Source organism: Myotis nattereri, assembly GCF_964212035.1.
Source record: "Myotis nattereri genome assembly, chromosome: 1".
Taxonomy (NCBI): domain Eukaryota; kingdom Metazoa; phylum Chordata; class Mammalia; order Chiroptera; family Vespertilionidae; genus Myotis; species Myotis nattereri.
Genome location: NC_138075.1, coordinates 20,154,191 through 20,171,933, shown reverse-complemented (window position 1 = coordinate 20,171,933; position 17,743 = coordinate 20,154,191). Strand labels below are relative to the sequence as shown.

Sequence of the window (17,743 nt, the reverse complement as noted above, 5' to 3'; positions counted from 1 at the left end):
TATTTCTTACATCACTGATAGTGAAGTAAGCCATTTTAAAGTTAAGTCACTGATATCTATCAGTACATTCGTCATTAATTTGACTAAGTATTAACCTTTTTTTTAAAAAATATATTTTATTGATTTTTTACAGAGAGGAAGGGAGAGAGATAGAGAGCCAGAAACATCGATGAGAGAGAAACATCGATCAGCCGCCTCCTGCACATCTCCCACTGGGGATGTGCCCGCAACCAAGGTACATGCCCCTGACCGGAATCGAACCTGGGACCTCTCAGTCCGCAGGCCGACGCTCTATCCACTGAGCCAAACCGGTTTCGGCAGTATTAACCTTGATTATGGCACAATTCTTCTCACTATTAGAAGATGAAACATCTATGATAATAAAGATACAGGGATCTCTATGTTACACTGCATAATTATAGCTTCAGTGAGTGAAACTCAAATTCATCAAAAGCTACTTACCTTCTGGTTCTCTCTAGTTTTCTAGTTTTATTTCTTAACTGTTTTCTTTATACTATGTCCCGCATGCCAATCAACGTGGACACCAAATATATTCCCCTATGTTTTCCCATTTCCACTGCCTCCATTGTTTCGTACACGCAGAATGCTCTTCCCAATAGTGTCCCCATGTAAAACCCCTTCCTCACACCACTGAGATAACACCTATACCATGAACTAACTTGATCCCTAAAAATAATCAGACCCTTCCTTACCCATTTATTATTTTTCTTTTGTTCTCTTATCTTTATATTATATCCCATCAGTGTGAATGGGCATGGCATAACTTTTCTAACAAACAAGATTTCTTTAGGAAAGAATTGTCTCCAGTTTATTCCCCTGATCTCATGCAAACCTATTGCATCAACTGCATAAAGGGCAAGAGTTGAAATGGCCTCCATGACTAGATTCAGAAACTTCAAGTCTAATTTCAGGACCCATTCATTTGTATTCTCTGTCCTCGCTCCTCTTCTCTTTGAATTTTTGGTTTCATTCTTTCAGACTTTCTGGAGGCATGGCCTTGGCAGATACAGGCTTACAGACAGCCATATGGCCAGAGAAAAAAAGAAGTTTTCCAGGCCAATTCCACTTAGAAAAACAGGGAGGGACTTGGGTGACCTTGGCTTGGAGCATGTTGCTCCTCCTTGGAGCAGTAACCGTGGCCATAGCACAGTGTGATGATTGGCCCTTCTCATAGTCATGACGTCATGTCTGTTAGAAGTAGGGAAGGATGCTCGGCAGACAAAAGCCAGTATCCCCAAAAAGTAGACAGAAGAAACCTTTCGTAGTCTGAGTACACAAAGATGGGCATTGATAAAAGTTTGGAATTTTCTTTGTCATTTTTTCCTATGCATTTTGTTGAAACTGAACTGACTGTATGATTTTGGATTTTATTTTCTTATTTATCAGTATAAAGTCAACATTGTTTTTGTAGCCTCTTAATAAACATATTGGTTGCTTGGAGACAGTATTTCCTTAACATGCTGGGGATGTGACCAAGGAGCACTGCTGACTTTGGATCACAAGACTGCTTTTTTGTCTCTATAACACTGCGATTTTTGAGCTGGTCAGATAAAAATTAGGGAAAGCTGCTAATAAGTAGTGTGCGAACTTTAAACTCTGTAATCATAAAAAACATTTTATTAGGTGATATTTTCCTGAGTAGATTTTTTCCTATGCTTTCTAACTTGTCCATGCATTTCTCATGCCATATAGACTTACAGATTACATTTTAATTAGTAGATTCAAGAGGAAAAGCATATATTACATGTCTTCAGAACTTTAGTCACATTTCCATAGCAAAAAATACATGTTTTCATGAGAAATACAAAGAGCTGCGGGCATTTATTTCGTAACACACTTAGGGGCTTAAAGACCCATTAATAACACTTCTGGCTAAACCCACTGCTCTTATAGCATTTGCACTACATAATCAAAGAGTATAGAGTTGAAAGAGACCATTTTAGTTTATCTGGCCTAATGTTTTGACTTTACAGAAGTTCCTTTTAAAAACTTATAATAGCCAGTCATGCTTCTCTAGTTTGAATATATCCCAGTATAGGTTCTGTGGGACTTGCTGCCTGGCCCGTGTGCTTCTTACATAGTTAGGTATTTCTATTTCTGGATACTGGGACTCCTTCCCCTCACCAGTCTTTGTCAGAATCTACTGTCATTTATTGTTTTTATATGGATGATAATTTTTCTTTTAGAATTATATAAAAATAGTTTTACATATTTATCTAATCTATTGACCTGCCTCATTATCATTTATTTATCTATAAACATTTTATTCATCACTGGTCAGGTGGCTCAGTTGGTTGGAAGGGATGGAAAATGCAGATCATGTGATGAAGGAGTAGTTAGAACTTAGAGGCTCTCTATTCTTCTCACACTCCTCCATCTATATTTACCTGGCCTGAGACTGCGAATACATTTAGGCAGCAGGCTGCTCCAAGTAGGATTCTCTGAAGAGTGTCTGAAGTGTTTTGAGTGGCTTATTGCTGGGTCTGTGTATTTTAGGAAGTGGATGAAAGATGGAAAGAATTACAGCCTTTTCTGGAAATTAAGGACCTAATCAAATTTTATTTTTTTAAATAAAGGGCCTGTTCCATATCTATATATAAAAAATAAATAGCCCTGGCCTGTGTGGCTCAGTGGTTGAGCATTATCTCACGCACTAAGAGCTTGCTTATTTGATCCCTGGTCAAGGCACATGCCTGGATATATAGTTAGATCCCCAGTAGGGAGTGTGCAGGATGCAGACGATCCATTATTCTCTCACATCATTGATGTTTCTATCTCTTTTCATCTCCCTTCCTCTCTTTCTGAAATGAATAAGAATATATATTTTAAAAAGAAAAGAAAATATATTGAAATTACTGTTTTAAAAAGATGATAAATAAACCTTAGCTATTGTTTCCTCTCTTCGTTCATTCTTCCAACAAATATTTATTGCATTCCTATCACTCCTGAGACACCTGGGTTGTAGCACTCAATAAGACAGGTCTGGTTCTTCCCCCAGTAGAGTTTACATTCTATCAGGAAAGGCAAACAAGGTACTACTTAATTATTTTGTTGCAATTTTTGTAAGACCTACTGAAGATTTGTACAGAGTAAAGAGTGAGCATATAAATGGAGGATGCACCTTCTGTATAACCCTCTGGTTTGACTACAACATCCCTACATTATAGCTGCTGTTGCCTCAAAGACATGAACAGCCTGGAAATCACAAACATCTTGTTCTAATCTTTACAAACGTTCCTGTTCAGCAGCATGGTGCTCTATGATGGTGTTTAAAGCTTTTGTTTTTTTATGCAGTGTGATATTTTTGTTTCAAAAATGAAACTTATCTGGAGTCCATAAATAGAAAACAGTTAAACTCTGAACTGTTTTTGTTTGGGGTTGTGTTATAGGGAGGTGGTAGCTTTGACTGCTTGGGGTTTTTCTAGACTCTGCAATGTCAAGATCACCTCCTCAGGACCCCTGTGGCACTAGTTTGAGAAGCACTGTTCTAGAAGTCTCAGCACTATGTAGCATTTCAGTATTTAGTGGTTCCTTGCTAGCACCACAGACAGTGCCCACACTGATCAACCCCAGCACTGTTCTCAGTTCTGTGCTGGACTTTCTGAACACCTCTTGTATGGATCCAACACAAGGAACAAACTCTGCCATCTTCTTTGGATCTGTGCAACCCAAACTGGACCTTTTTCGGTTGCTGTGGCTTCCCACCTATGATTACTGCTCACACACCACTTCCTACTTAGGTATTTTACCATCACCCCAGTTATTTACCCAGCTATTGCCTGTGCATGGATTGGTGAAGGAAATTTTAGAGAAAGGATTATAATTGTATCCATCAATTCAATCAATATGTTTTAAACTTCAAATGTGGGCTAAAAACTGTTCAAGGAGTTTAGGATACAACCATTAATAAAAAGAACCAAATACCCAAAATCCCTGCCCTCTTAGAAGTGACATTTAGTGAAGGGTGCAGATAATAAACAAATACATAAGAAAATAAGATTGTATGACAGATAGTGATATGTTCTTTGGAGAAAAATAAGCAAAGATAAAGGATAGGGTGTGGTCAGGGTGAGGAGGGTGAAAGTTTACTATTTTAAAGAATGAGGTCAGCCCACTCAGTGTTTGAGCATCAACCTATGAGTCAGGAGGCCACGGTATGATTCCCTATCACGGCACATGCCCAGGTTGTGGGCTCGATCCCCAGTAGCGGGTGTGCAGGTTGCAGCTGATCAACGATTCTCATTATTGATGTTTCTCTCTCTCTCTTCATCTTCCTTCATCTCTGAAATCAATAAAATATATTTTAAAAAAACCAGAATGAGGTCAAAGAGCATATCACTAGTTCTAGAACATTGGAGTAGACAGGAAGGAGTGAGTGATGCAGCTGGGATGATGTCTGGGACAAGAGCATTCCCAACAGTGCCCAGTGATGCCAGCACTTAGCCAGGGGCCTGGCATTTGGGCAAGCAACAGAGGGGCCTATGTGACAAAAGCAAAGTGAGTGAGCTGAGGTCAGAAAGATAGCAGAGAAGCAGGTCATGAATGTTGCTGTAGGATATTGTTGGGACTTTGGCTTCTAGTCTGAGGGGAACTACATAGAAGTGACATGATCTGACTTTGATTTTAAAGGGAGTGCCCTGTCTTCTGTGTGGAAACATAGAATTAAAGGGGTAAGGACAACTGTGGGACATCATTTGGAATTTGTTGCCACAAAATGGAGTCGGCGGGGGGCAGGCAGGGATAAAGAGTGGGGAGGGAGATAATTTGCTCAGGTAAGTTTCTCGTTCTATTCCAATTGATAAAATAATCATTGGACTTAGCTGATGGGTACTAAGAGAGAAGAAAAGAAATAAGTCAAAATTATATGAGATAGTAAATAAGTGATGATTTAACTGATGGAAAGGGAAATATTGGACACAAATATTTGTCTAAGAGGAGGATATAAGATGGCCCTGAGAGTCAACATATATTTTTCTATTGTCAATTGAATGTGAAAGTATAAATTAAAGATGTCAGAATAAAAATGGAGGGAAAAAGTCAAGGATAGAGTTTTTAATCTGAGAATTTCAGATATATAGAATTCTATATGGTTTATAAAATAATTATTTACTATATTTTATAATAATGTGAGTGACGAAGCCACCTTTTTCTTCATCTTTCCCCATCTCACTGTATGTAAGAAAAAGAATATGGGTTTAAGAAAGTTAGAGAGATTTTTTTTTCCATTTAGTACCATTCATTGAATGCCCATCATGTAATGAGAAATATTTTAGATGATGGAGATACAAATATGAATGAAACAAAATTCTTGCCCTTAAGAAGCCCATAGTATAATTGAAAATATATAGAAGTAAGTAAACTATATAGAAATAAGTAAACTAAGGAACACATAGAAGGAGATTGCCTATGTCTCATTGAAGGACTCATCAAATCCAAGTTTTCCTCTGTTCTCTGTCTTAAAGGATGAGTAGTACAGTCAATAGTGGGGAGTGGGAGGGATGGAGAGGATTCCAGGCAGAAGAAGCTCCTATGACAAGCACAGAGGGTGCCATCATGACCTACTTAGTATGTGAAAGCAGAGATGCCCAGAACTCAGAGAGTATCTTAATTCAGGAGCCGAGGTATGCCATCTAGTGTAGAAAACAGCTCAAACCTTTGAACTTCCAGAGGTTGTTTACATTATTTATTGTTTAAACCAGGGCAGTTTTGACAGTGAAAAGGAGTGCTATTAATAATTATACTGGAACAAATACAAATTAGTTGTGTGCTGGTATTTGATCACCCAAATTATATCTGTTTTCCTGCACAAAGTGGTCATAATTTACTTATTGATGGTACAAACTGGATTCCTTGGTTAAAAATGCTATAAAGAAAATAAATCAAATTTGTAGACACAGTTTTGATAGAAGGGATTGCTTTTATTTTTATTTTTATTTATTTAAATATTTTTTATTGATTTTTAAAGAGAGAGAAGAAGGGAGAGGAACACGCAGAGAGAAACATCAATGATAATAGAGAATCCCTGATGGACTGCCTCCTGCACGCCTCCCACTGAGGATCAAGCCTGAAACCTGAGCAAGTGCATTGACTGGAAATTAACCCAGCAACCTTTTGGTATATGGGATGACACCCAACCAACTGAGACACACTGGCCACAGCAGAAGGGATAACTACTTTTAGATGAAAGATCAAGGAAGGCTTTTTGAGGTGGAGACTTTGAGCTGAGACTTGGATGACAAGGAGACAGCCATGGGGAGATCCCTGATAGGAGTGCTCCAGGTACAGGGAAACAGCAAAATCCTGTAGGGGGGGTCAGCCTGGCTTGTTAGAGAAAACCTATCTGATTGGTGTTTTGTCAAAAGCACCCAAATGCAAGCTGGGTGTGAGGAACTGCAGAAATAGTGATGAATGGAATTGACAGACCCTGTCCTCATGGAACTTCAAACTCATTGAAGGGGAGATCAGCCTAGAAAAGTTAGTGAAAGTTGAAACAGATAAATAAACTCCATACTCATAGTCACTTACCATCATATATGAATAACATCAAGGAGTAAACTGGGAACAGGAAGGAGGTGATGGGTATGGGATGGAAATGAAAATTGGAAAAATTGACATTGAATTTCTGATGACCTGAATCAGTTTTTCTTTTTTCCCCCTCTTTATTGTGAAGAGTATTACAGATGTCCCCTTTTACTCCCATTGCCCACTTCCACCCCATTACTACCCCACACCAGTCCTTCACTACCCTAGTGTCTTTGTCCATGGGAAATGCATATATGCATATAAATTCTTTGGTTAATCTCTTCTTCCTTTCTCCCCACTTCCCTCTGAGATTCCTCAGTCTGTTCCATGTTTCCATGGCACTGGTTCCACTTTATTCATCAGTTTATTTTTCTCATTAGAGTCCACATATAAGTGAGATTATGTGATAAGGGTCTTTCTCTGTTTGGCTTATTTCACTTAGTATAATACTCTCCAGGACCCTTCGTGCTCTCTTTGATGTGGTCTGAGGTTGGAACATTTTTTTAATCAAATCACAGGACAGGTACTGGATGGAGGGGGCAGAGGAATATAGTCAAGTAGAAAAGATGCTTTTAAATTATATTTTTGATGTAATCTTGGTTGTATGGAGAGTAATACTTGCATATATAAATATATATATGGATTAATGAATTCATGAACTGATAACTTTCTAAACAAATATATAAATTAATGAATTGCTAAATGTACACTAGTTATATAGAGAACTATATTATATTGCTTACCTTTCTTTGAATTTTAAATTTAGATGATTTGTAGTATGAATTCTTATGAGAATCTTAAAACTTCATTTGAGAACCACTCAGAAAAATAGTCCTTGAACAGACCTACTTGGCAGAAAGGCTCACCTCACCCAGTGTTGTTCCAGTTCTTGTCATCCTCCTTGACTTCCCCACATCTCTGAATAGGAAGTTATTCAGTTCTGGTGAAGTTGTTACCCTGATGGATTTACTGAAATCGACTTACTCACAAATAATTCTTTCACATGACCACACATGTCAAGAACATGGCGATTTTCTTTTCACACAAAAAAGGAAGAGAGTGCATCTAGAATATTCCCTTGCCCTATAGGGGTATTTTACACTAAGTGTCTCTCCCATCCATGGGCAGTGGAAAGGGGAGACATTCTTTGAGTTGTTCAAGGTTATAAAAGAGTGAGGACATTGTTGAATTTGACCCAAGACAGGTTGAGCTTTCTTTGTGGTTGTGATTATGTAATTTTTGAAATTTTCATAAACTGAATATGTAGGCTTTTAACTTTTATTAGAATAGGTGTTTAAATCTAGTTGTTTGACTCTCTGGAAAGTTAAAGTCAGTGAAAACTCTGAAAGAAAAACATAGGGCATTATTTCTCTTGTGTAGAATTTATAAGGGCTTCTCAGTTCTTTGATGAATACTCATGACATGGTTTCCTCTTTTTTTAAAAAAAAAATTGTAATTCTTTTTTTTAAAAAAAAATCTTTATTGTTGAGATTATTACAGGTGTCCCTCTTTTTTATGCCCATTGCCTCCTCCACCTGGTTCCTGCCCTGCCCCAGGCCTTCACAACCCTATTGTCTGTGTCCATAGGTAATGCATATATGCATATAAGATCTTTGTTTAATCTCTTCCCAGCTCCCCACCCCCTTTCCCTCTGAGAATTGTCAGTCTGTTCCATTTCCATGCCTCTGATTCTATTTTACTCCCCAGTTTATTCTGTTCATTAGATTTCTTATTGGTCTATTTTGATTTTTAGATTCAGTTGTTGATAGATATGTTGCCCTTTTGTTGTTCATATTTTTGATTTTTTTCTTTTTTTTTTTCTTCTTTCTCTTCTTAAAGAACACCCTTCAACATTTCACTTAATACTGGTTTGGTGGTGATGAACTTTTTTAGCTTTTTCTTATCTGTGAAGCTCTTCATCTGACTTTCAATTCTAAATGATAGCTTTGCTGGGTAGAGTAATCTTGGTTGTGGGTCCTTCCTATTCATCACTTTGAATATTTCTTGCCACTCTCTTCTGGCCTGCATAGTTTCTGTTGAGAAATCAGCTGACAGGCATATGGGCATTCTCTTGTAGGTAACTAACAGCTTTTTTCTTGCCACTTTTAAGATTCTCTCTTTGTCTTTATCCCTTGGTATTTTAATTATGATGTGTCTTGGTGTGGTCCTCTTTGGGTTCCTCTTGTTTGGAACTCTCTGTGCTTCCTGGACTTGTAAGTCTATTTCTTTCACCAGTTAGGGAAAGTTTTCTGTCATTATTTCTTCAAATAGGTTTTCAATATCTTGCTCTTTCTCTTCTTCTGGCACCCCAATAATGTGAATGTTGATACACTTGAAGTTGTCCCAGAGGCTCCTTACACTATCCTCATATTTTTGGATTCATTTTTCTTTTTGCTCTTCTGGTTGGGTATTTTTTGCTTCCTTATATTTCAAATCATTGATTTGATTATCAGAATTCTCTACTCTACTGTTGAATTCTGTATATTATTCTTGATTAATTCTTTATTGTTTAAAGTAGTACATAAGTCTCCTTTTCCCCCCATTGACCTCTCCCCAGTCGCTCTGACCCCCCAACACATGCCCTCACCACCCTACTGTCTGTGTCTATTGGTTATGCTCATATGCATGCATACAAGTTCTTTGGTTGATCTCTTACACCCTTGCCCCCTCCCTTCCCTTCCCTCTTAGATCTGTTTGATGCTTCAGGCTCTATTTTTGTTCATCAGTTTATGTTGTTCATTATATTCCACAAATGAGTGAGATCATGTGATATTTATCTTTCTCTGACTGCCTTATTTTGCTTAGCATAATGCTCTTCAGGCCCATCCATGCTGTTGCAAATGGTAAGAGTTCCTTCTTTTTTACAGCAGCATAGTATCCCATTATGTAGATGTACCAGTTTTTTACTGTATATTATTCCTTATTTCAGTCAGTGTATGCTTAATTTCTGACTGGTCCTGTTCCATTTATTTGGAGGTTTCTATAAAATTATTGAGTAACCTTATAACTATAGTTTTGAATGCTATATCTAGTAGTTTGCTTTATCCCATCTCTTTCATTTGTGACATGTTTCTTTGTTTCCATATTTTGGCTGCTTTCCTGTGTTTGTTTCTATGTATTGGGTTGAGCTGCTATGTCTCCTTGAGCTGTTATATCTCCTTGGTAGAGTGGCCTTGTGTAGTAGGTGTTCTATAGGGCCCAGTGGCTCAGCCTCCCTAATCACCTGAGCTGGGAGCTCTAGGTGTACCCGTTTGTGGGCTGGGAACACAGTCTTGTTGTAGTTGAGATGTGATTGCTGTTGGTGTCACTGGGAGGAATTCACCTTTAGGCCAATTGGTTGTAAGGACCAGCTGCAACTACAGTGGGAGAGCTGCTGTCCAAGAGACACCCCTATGGAGCAAGACTTGCTTCAGTGGGGCTTTGGTGCTCACTGAATCTTCCCCTTGAGTGTGTTGCTTATGGATATGTAGAGTTGTAATCCGGTATGTCCTGACACTGACCACTAGGTATATTGGCTTTTGGTTCTCCAGGGAGGTGCAAAGTCAGCCACTGCCTGGGGCCACCCAGCAGGAGCTACAGAGAGATCTGAAAATCCCTCCTCTTTGAATCATGTTTGGAAGTTCACAAATGAGGCCCAGCTATGAAGCAAGGCAGGGTGGTGCTGGTGCCAGGTCTTGGGCCTTTTATAGATAGGTTTGGGGCTCCCTGACTCAGCTGCCACTTATTTGAGAGATTTTAGCCTGAGCAAGGACAGGCCATTCATATGCAAAAACCACTGCACACAGCTTGGGTAGGGTTGTAAATTGGATGGGTGGGGTCTTAGGGAATCATCAGGGTGGAGCAAACAGAAATGGCTGCCAGTCAGCCCTGGGATATGGAAGGTCCCACCATAGGAACAATGATCCCTATGAGCACCTTCATCTGGGAGAAAGCTGCCCCCGAGTTCCTGCACCAAAGCCAGACAATCCAGTTCCTCCTCATATGTGTCTGTGTTCCCAGAGCCTCTGTCTGGTGTTGGAGCTCAGAGGAAGCAGGAACTTTTAAGTTCAGTTCATGTGCCGGCCTTTTAAAAGAAACAGCTGGGTCTCCAGCAGCCCATGTGTCACTGAGCCCCAATACACACAGTTTTTTACAGCCCATAGTTTTTACTGCCTTCAGGGACTTCTTTTGCCAGCTCTGGGTCCCTTGGCTGGGGTCTGGTGTTGGGCTGGGATCCCTTGCTCCTCCGAGCAGACTTCGCAGAGATGATGTCCCTCCCAATTAAAAAAGCAACATAAGTGGGTGATGGACCAGCCCATTCTGCCCCTCTGAAACTCCTACCAGTCTCAGTGTGCTTTCTTCTTTACTTCTATAGTTGTAGAACTTCAATTTAGCCAGCTTTCCAGCAGTTCTGGATGATGGTTTTTCTGTATTTTAGCTGTAATTTTGATGTGGCTGTGGGAGGTGGTGAGTACAGGCATTTATCTTCCCAAGTCTTCCTCTTTTCTTTTATCCAATCTCATGTCTACTACCTTAACTGCTTCTTGAGCAAGTTCCACAATTTCTCATTTATTTCAGTAATTAAAACTTACAGTTTTTTTTCTCTTCTCTGACTTAAAGCTCCACTGCCACTTCACAGACAAGACTTGTGAGGTAGGTTTGCTGGACTTCAGGCCCAACTCCTCTGTGCTTTGCACACTTGGAAACAGGGCAAGGGAAGTGCAGAAATGTTGTAGGTTTCATATTGCTAGGGGAAGATACCTCATTCTTGAGTCTGTTTAGTTTGCTGTTGATGTGGTGATTTTGGCTTAGGAGTTATGTACATTTTTAGGGTGCAGGGGTCAGATTTGGCTTGGCCCCTCTCCCTCAGAGGACCTCCTTAGAGGAGGCATCCTGCTTGATCCTAAGCCCTGCCACTAGCCCACCAGCATCCTCTCATGAGTAGACACACTTGGTTGCTTGATCCAGTGACACCTAGGGCATTTTCCTCTTTGACTCACATCCACATCTTTGAAGTAGAATGACAGAAAGTACTGAAGGACTAGGATGGGGTTGCCTCCTTCAGTCCTCAGGCAAGGCCTCTCCCAGCTGTACTGGCCCAAACCTCCCAGAATGGCTGGCACCAGTCATTATGTTTTCACATCCCCAGGGGACATGCCAAACTCCATAGGAAGTCTCTTATATGACAAATCAGGAGTAGAATTGGGCGAGCCTCCAGGTTATTAGCCTAGCAAGCACTTAGGGAATGGGATAAAGATGTTCCCTCTGGGAGTGATTAGAAGTAGAGATTACCACTGCTCCTTACCAAGGCCAGCACTTAATTGGGGGAGGAAAAAAGAACAATCTCTTCATCAAAACCTCTTATTTCCTCATAAAAAGCAAACAGACAAATAAACAAACAAACAAAACCCAAGCAGTTCCCTTCCACCTCAGCCCAGTAAGCTCCAGGCAGTGGAGGAGTCTGGCTCCAGTGGTTTGCAGTGTATTGGTGGCTCTGGGTAGGCCTTGCAATTAATTCTCAGATATCATAGTTCTCAATCCTGCTAGATACTTTTTGGTTGTACATCTCTCACTGCTCCCACACTAGCTACAGAACAGAAGGAAAAGGAGATGTGGTACATTTTTATATTTCCTCTCCTTGATGTGGAATGTAGCAGTCTATTTTCTGAATAGCTCTTTTGAAGGTTTGAATACATTAGATGCACTGAAAGTATCAGCATAGAAATGAAATATGATATTGGCAAATTGCCTTCCTATCTTTTTAAAGGTCTGTGAGTGATTTCAGTTCTTTTACCTTTTAGTGATGTGCCATGGAGGCTCAGATTTCACCTGGAGAGAAAGGCTTTGGTGTGCTATTTTGTATACTGTGGACTTTCTTAAAGATGGAGTTCTTTAACTAATGCTCCTGCCCCCGAAAGAGTGAAGGGAATTAATGAATTAAAGAAAGGCCAAGAAGTAGGAGAACATCAGGATCTATGGTGGAGTTCCCACTTTGCTAAGTTTCCTAACTTCAGGTTATTGGATTTGTGAATACACCTGATAGTAGCTTATACTTATCAAGCATGTACACAAAGTACAATGGCTAAGTGTTTTATAAGCTTTGAGCTACTTAATGCTCATAACAGCCTTATGTGGGAGGTGCTGTTAGGGTAAGGACACTGCTATAATATTCTGACCATGTTAACATCGATTAGTTAACAGACTCCTTTTGGCTTTTCTCTTATAACCCATTGATAATCTACCTAATTATCCCATATTTCTGCAAGGATATTCTAAGAAATATTTTCAAATGCCTTATTAAAATTGTTAATGCCTGCTGGTATGATAGCTAACAATTATTATAGGCTTATTATCTGGCAGTTTTTATACTAGCTTATTTTTTTATTTTTTTTATACTTTTTTGGGAGAGAGATAGATGAAAACATCAATGAGAGAGCAACATGGACTGGCTGCCTCCTGCATGCCCCCTACTGGGGACAGAGCCCATAACCCAGGCATATGCCCTGACCAGGAATCTAGTCAGGGACCTCTTGGTTCCTGGGTCAGTGCTCAACCACAGAGCAACACTGGCTGGGCTTCTATGCTAATTTATATGCAAATCACCTATAACATCCAAACAGTCATAAAGTGAAATATCATTGGCCCAGTTTTAAACAATGAAGATTGGATAAAGGACATTCCCAAGCTCAGACCCACAGAAAATAGACACCAGGATCAGAGCAAGATCTATCTGACACCACAGGTCAAGCATTTAACCCCTGCTTTGCCAGCTTCCTTCATGGCCTATTATCAGAATAGAAAGAAAATTTCCAGTGAACCCAAGCTGGGCTCAAATGCTTATTGCTTCACCTTCTTGATAACAAAACATTCCCTAAGGCCTAAGCCCTTAGCCCATTAATCTTGTTAAACTTCCAAAACAGATAAAGTAGTAAAATGCCCTTTTATGGAATCTAAAGATTTAAACTTGAAACATTTTTAGACCACAGAACAGAACTTATCGAAAGGCCTATAATTAAAATAACACTTGTTCAACTTAGATGTTGCTCATATGTAACCTAAAGGTGATCTCCTAGCTCCTGGGAGCTTAAACTAAAGTGAGTCTCAGAAATAGGGGTGTGGGGGAGGGGTTCTTAGGAGCTGAGGAGGTGATGATCCCTAGAGAAGAGATTCCTGGCTGACAGTATGTCATGTTAAATACCATTAACTAGTTTGCCCATGCAAACCGTATTGCTAACATTTTCAAAGAAAGCTATTCAATATTTTAAAATATCTTTCATTTTAAAACAGATGCTACTGGGATAAAGAAAATCTCTTACAAAAGTTAGTTTTTCAGTAACTTCTGTATTAATAAGCATGTGAATCAAGCAAGTGTCTCGGGGAGAGCAGTGAGGGGCCAAACATCTCTCTTTGTGATTCAGGAACAGAATTAAACACAGTGGTTTGTGATGTGTGAGATGGATGGTGGAAGTTTATGGTTTTTAGATTATCAGACATGGGCTAGAAATTCCATTTCAGCTCACTTCCCAGGCTTTCTCATATGTACCTGGGGCCCATTTAATAAATACATCAGTTCACCTCTCTGAACCCCAGCATCCCAAACCCAGGGAGGAGAGAGAGAGAGAGAAACGTTCCATCTCTAGGGCAGATTGGTATGCAGAAAAAACACACAGCAGGAAGAGAGAAGAACTGAGATTAGAGATCTATTGGAATGGTGTGGTCAAGGTTCAATTAAAGCCCTGGTAATAAAAAGAAAACAAAATAATAGAGCAATATGGTCTTATCAGTTCGCTATTGCTGAGAAAAAAGAACCTTTAAGATAACGTACTTTTATGATTCAGAAGTTTGAAAGGTCTAAAAAGCCTTTCTATACAGCAATCACGTCTTTAAGAATGTGCCCAAGGAAAACAAGTTTGTTTAACTAGAGAAACTGCACAGTATACTTACAGAGTAATAAATATCTTCAAAATAAGTTCAAATAAACAAACAATTAAGTGACAACATTTAAAAGAGGGAGGGAGTTAAGGAGCAAGGAACAAGGGACAGTGGGGGGCGGGAGAGAGAGAGAGAGAGAGAGAGAGAGAGAGAGAGAGAGAGAGAGAGAGAGAGAGAGAGAGAGAGGACTCTCAAAGCAATAGCCATGCTAGGAAGTGAAAAGTTTATTTATTTCAGTAATTAGGCTGCTCCTGTGTGTATGGACCCACAGGGAGTGATATGTCATGTATCTCTTTCATTTTGAGGGTCAAGTGAAATCTCTGGAAACATTTTCTAATTAACACAACTGAGTACATTTCCACATATAGAGGGTCTCAAAGAGTATAATATTTTTTCCCTCCAAATGGAAATTGTTGTTCTTGATGCTAGGAACTTAAAAACCAAATTTCATGCCTCTAGTTGTGAGTTTCAAACCAGTTTCTTTGGACTCTGGAAGCATAACTTTCTCGAACCTGGAATATTTCTTTGCCATCTGTTAAAAGGAATATGCATTAGCGGGAGAATATTGCGTGGACACCCAGTGCCTCACACATTTACTGTAAGCTTTCACCCTTCATGTCTATTCTGTGCAAAATGAAAAATAAACAAGTAGAAATAAACACAAGTCCCTGTGATTCCTCAGTATTAGCTCTACACCTCACAGCACGAAGGCACTGGAGGGATTTTCTCCAGGTGCATTTTCTCCAGTGAGATGATTTATTTAGCAGCCCCCACCCACTGATTCTGCTGTGGATTCATTTATTCTAGCAGTGGGATTGATCAGAGATCCCCACAGAGGCCTAAAGCATGGAGGGTGTTTTTATTGTATCTCATGCAACGTTTCATTATCAGCACTGTTTAAGCAAAAGACTGGGTAATCCACAAACATTTCTATTTGGCTTTTGGATGCATTTCTGAATTTACAGGAGGTGTTAGTGACTGAAGGACATAACATATTGACAGTAGGTACTCTTTGAAGTATAGGAGAGTTTGAATATGGTCTGGGTTTGTGTGGCATCAGGTGACAATGTCATCATGCAGACAGATGCCTGGCACTCTATCATCAAGGAGATCTAAGGTGGCAAACCTGAGCTATGCCAGAATTCTTCCTGCTTATCTTCTGGTTCTTTCCTTCCTCTTGACCATGCTAGAGAGAGAGAAACTGAGTTAGTCCTCAGATGCACACAAACTTAAGCTTGCATAGAGTTAGGCTTGCCCTGGCTCATCTTTGTGCCTTTTCTCTCCACAGCATAGAGTAGTGGTCAAGGGCACCTTAGTTGATGCTGTTCTACCCACCTGTGTTCCCTCTGCCTGTCTCTGGGTCACCTTCAGACAGTTTGCAAACTAATGGCAGCTTGCATCTACTGAGGGTGTTTTCTGATTATGGGAGCCTGCTTGGCTATGCTCAAGTCAGTCCAGACATACCATGGATTGAATCGGTAGATGAATGAAGGCTGGAATCCTATCTAATAAAAGAGAAATATGCAAATTAACTGTCACTTTACAATAAAGATGGCAGCGCCCACAGCCAATAAGGAGGGAATATGCAAATTGATGCAACAAAGATGGCAGCACTGGCCGGAGCCACAGAGCCATCCAGAGAGCGGGCGGGAGGCTTGGCTTCCTTGGTCATCCCAGCTGGCTCTGTGGCTGTCACCCAGACAAAGCCATAGTGGCAGGGCTGAGGCAGAGGCAGTTAGGAGTGATCAGGCCAGGAAGGGGGGGCAGTTGGGGGTGATTAGGCCAGCAGTGGGGGAAGTTGGGGGTGAGCAGACTGGCAGCAGGGGCCAGTTGGGGGTGAGCAGACTGGCAGCAGGGGCCAGTTGGGGTGAATAGGCCAGCAGGGGAGGCAGTTGGGGGCAATCAGTCCAGCAAGGGGGGCAGTTGTGGGTGAGAAGGCTGGTGGAGGTGCAGTTGGGGTGAGCAGGCTGGCAGGCAGAGTGGTTAGGGGTAGTCAGGCAGGCAAGCAGGTGAGCAGTTAGGAACCAGCAGTCCCGGATTGTGAGAGGAATGTCTGACTGCCGGTTTAGGCCAAACACATTGAGCCTAAGCCAGCAGTCGGACATCCCCCGAGGGTTGAAGAGGGTTCAGGCCAGGCTGAGGGACGGGGGTGTCCCCCTGCATGAATTTCATGCACCGGGCCACTAATTTTTAGATAAATAATCTGGCTTCTTTGTCTCTCAGAGATGATTCTAAGGTGTGTCCCACACACTCTCTCAGAGGCTCCCTGGTGAAACCAAATCCCAGGTGTCCACAGCTAAACTAGCCATTAACTGGGTTTCCTCTTTTCCCTGTCTCACTGTCCCACTTCCTCACCTTGCTTCCTGGGATCTTCTCTCAGATAAAATATTTGCACCCAAATTCCTGTGTCAGAGTGTGCTTTCTGGTGGAACTCCAGTTGAAGATAGGCAGGGATTTTAGATCAGGACAAATTCTGGCTCCATTACTGTCATTCTTAACTTAGAGAAATGGTTGGACAATTTTTTACTTCAATTTCCTCATTTCTAGAAAAGGTAGATCATAATACTTGTCTAACAACTTTGTGAAGCTTACATAAAAGAGTACATATCAAGCACCTAGCACAATGCCTGCCACATTGTAAATTTTTAAACACTAATTTTCACCATCATCATTATTAATGTTGGTATACATAACGTCATTTCTAAAGAGACGGCATGAACCCTTGTAAACAACTACAGGGTTTAAAAATCTCTGGCAGCTTTCTTAGACCTGTGTGAACTCTTGGAGCTTCAAGTTCCTCCAGTCCCTGCTGGTCTATAATTCATTGACCCACGTCAGTGGAGGAGAACTTCAGACTTTAAGAATTGGTGGGTGAAAAGCCAGGCTTCCCAGGCTTGAGTGAGCAGTCTGAAGTGGACACTGATTGAGAACATGATGAAAGGAAGGGAAATGGATTAACAGTAAAATTTGTATTCCTGGAACACTAAGATGATAGATAAAGTGGTTTTCTAGAGCTTTGGTTAAAATGTAGTTATCGCCGCCTTCTGCTTAGGTGTGATATGGCATGCTAAGAGGGAATATTCTAATAGGAATTTGTTGAGTGCCTGTAATGTCCCAGATATTCCATTTGATACCCAGTGATTAGGACATATATCGTTGGATCTCTGCTCTCATTTCTGGTGGGGGAGATGGACATGTAAACATAAATTCCAGCACAGAATGCCATGGCTAGACTCAGAAGGAGAAAGAGTCCACTTAGGTGAGAAAGGGAAGAAGAAAGGGTGGAAAT

The 17,743-nt window shown here is 40.5% G+C and overlaps 1 protein-coding gene across 10 annotated transcripts in view; it reads left to right on the top strand.

The window, feature by feature from the left end:
• NRXN3 (neurexin 3) overlaps window positions 1-17,743 on the top strand; it is a gene marked incomplete at its 5' end in the record, with an annotated part of 1,486,708 nt that overhangs the window by 594,817 nt on the left and 874,148 nt on the right. The gene's annotated exons all lie outside the window — the stretch shown is intronic.